Genomic DNA, 2750 nt, shown 5'->3' with positions numbered 1-2750 from the left:
CGGGTCCTGGCGGAGTTCATCGCAAAGTGGACCGCAACACCTGGCAAAGAAGCCCAAGAGACTGCTCTCCCCGGCAACGAGGCAAGTTGCATTTGGGTCATGTACTTTGATGGAGCTTTCTCCCTACAAGGTGCCGGGGCTGGCGTACTGCTTGTCGCCCCCACCGGAGAGCACCAAGTACGTTATCCAGATGCACTTCCCCAGGGAGGTATCGACAAACAATACGGCAGAGTACGAAGGGCTGCTTGCCGGTCTTAGGATCGCGGCGGACCTCGGAATCAAGAAGCTCATCGTCAGGGGCGACTCGCAGCTTGTCGTCAAGCAAGTCAACAAGGATTACCAGAGCCCGTTGATGAAGGCCTACTTTGATGAAGTGAGAAAGCTGGAAGAGCGTTTCGACAGTATACAGGCTGAATACATTCCCCGAGCGGAGAACGACATCGCCGATTACCTGTCAAAGCGTGCCGCCCTCAAGCTACCTGTGGAACCAGGTACCTTTGTGCTTCAGCTAACTCAGCCATCCGTTGATCCATCAACAGACCAGAACAAGAGGAGGAAATCAGGGCCCGGCAAGTACTTTCCCGCCGAGCTCCCCGGAGCCGCCGGCAAGGATGTTGCCGGCGACGATGAGCCCGCAACGGGACGGCTAGCTCCGGCGGAGCATCAAGCTCTTGCCGTCGAGACAGCCGCCCCAATAGCGGAGGAAAAGCCTTTATTCCTTGTCGTTGAGCCCCAGGCTCCGGCGTGGGCACAGCATACCGTCCGATTCCTCCAGACAGGGGAACTTCCTGAGGAGCAGGAAGAAGCGGAAAAAGTAGCCCGTCGCTCTACCATGTACCAGTTCGTCGATGACGTCCTGTACAGGAAGGGGCCAAACGGTGTGAAATTGAAGTGCATCCCTCGAGAGGAAGGACTGGAGCTATTGGCGGAGATACACATAGGCATATGTGGATCCCACATCGGGTCAAGGGCCCTTGCGGCAAGGCATTCCGGCAAGGTTTCTTCTGGCCCACCGCCCTCCAGGATGCGACAACAGTAGTCACCAGGTGTGAAGTGTGTCAGTTCCATTCAAAGAAGCTTCATCAGCCAGCTCAAGCCCTTCAAACCATTCCTCTCTCCTGGCCCTTCTCGGTCTGGGGGCTCGACATACTGGGCCCTTTCTCCCACGCTGTCGGGGGCTTTGAGTACTTGTACGTTGCAATCGACAAGTTCACAAAGTGGCCAGAGGTGGAGGCAGTGAGGAAGGTCACAGCTCAGTCGGCCGTCAAGTTCTTCAAGGGGCTAGTGTGTCGTTTTGGTGTACCCAATAGGATCATCACCGACAACGAAACACAGTTCACAAGCCGCACCTTCATGCAATATACTCAAGACCTCGGCAGCAAAGTCCGTTTCACTTCCGTTGCCCATACACGAAGCAACGGTCACGCTGAGAGGGCAAATGCTGAAGTACTGCGGGGCTTAAGGACAAAGACCTTTGACAGGCTGCACAAGAGCGGAAGGCGCTGGATTGATAAGTTGCTGACGATTCTTTGGTCGATCAGAACGACGCCAAATCAAGCCACCGGCCAGACACCCTTTGCCCTAGTATACGGGGCAGAAGCAGTTCTCCCCACTGTACTCATACACGGGTCACCTCGAGTGCTCGCTTATGATGAGCTTGAGCAAGAGCAACTGCGGCAAGATGACGCAATGCTCCTTGAGGAAGATCGTCTTCGGGCGGCTGTGAGAGCAGCACGCTACCAGCAAGCCTTGCGCCGCTACCATAGCCGCAAGGTTCATGCCCGAAGCCTTGAGGAAGGCGACCTTGTCCTTCGGCGCGTTCAATCGGCTAAGAATTCCAGCAAGTTGATGTCAAAATGGGAAGGCCCTTATTGGGTAATACGAGTCACCAGGCCCGCCGCAGTCCGCCTGGAGACCGAAGATGCCGTTCCGGTGGGTAACTCCTGGAACATTGAGCATCTTCGCAAGTTTTACCCGTAAGGCGCGGCTTGCCGGGCCCCCCGGCAAGCCACCTTCTGTACAAGCATTGCCGATGATGCATGTAACCCTTTGTACAAAGCCAGGCGCAGACCCTGAGCATAAATAGATGAAGCACTGGCGCCCTAAGTTATAGCATGCATGCTAGGTTGAGTCTCGTCCTTGGTTAGGGTTGATAGTGCTTAGCGGCGACTAACCCCTAGCTTAGAGGTCGAGTGTGCGTCCCTTTGCCGTTCTTTCATCTTTGGCTCGCAGGGCTCACACATATCCTTGCCGGACAACTTAAGGACGAAAAAGAGAAGGAGGACGAACCAGCACCTAGACCCCGGCAAGCCAGTATTACCGGGGGCTGCAAGAGCAAAGATTCACCCACGACAAAACAAAGTTGCCGGGGGCTACAGCTTCAGATAAGTTCTTCATCCCTTGTCATGCATTCCCTTATGGACTGAGGTATGTGAAACCTCGTTTTTCCTAGAAGCTACCGTGCTCCTCTAACTCTAGGCCCTAGGACTCGTTCTTGGGGCCAGGTTTGATCGTAGTCGCGGCAGCGAAAGGATAAAACGAGGAGCCTGAACCTGCCTCATCCCTACCTCCGCCAAAGGCGTGAGAAAAGTCGAGTGAGGTGGAGAGACGGCAAGGCCTGTTGCCGGGCGAGGAAATGTTTATCTTAGAGATATCAAGGATTTACTCCTTGTCGTGGGTTCTACCTGCAAACAAGTGGCCCGGCAAACATCCCTTTTTCATTAAAAACATTCCATTCAGGTACAGTCCGT

The sequence above is a fragment of the Triticum urartu genome, chromosome 4A (assembly GCF_056163025.1).
Source record: "Triticum urartu cultivar PI428250 chromosome 4A, HENAU_Tu73, whole genome shotgun sequence".
Classification (NCBI taxonomy): domain Eukaryota; kingdom Viridiplantae; phylum Streptophyta; class Magnoliopsida; order Poales; family Poaceae; genus Triticum; species Triticum urartu.
Note: the sequence above shows the minus strand (reverse complement) of the source record.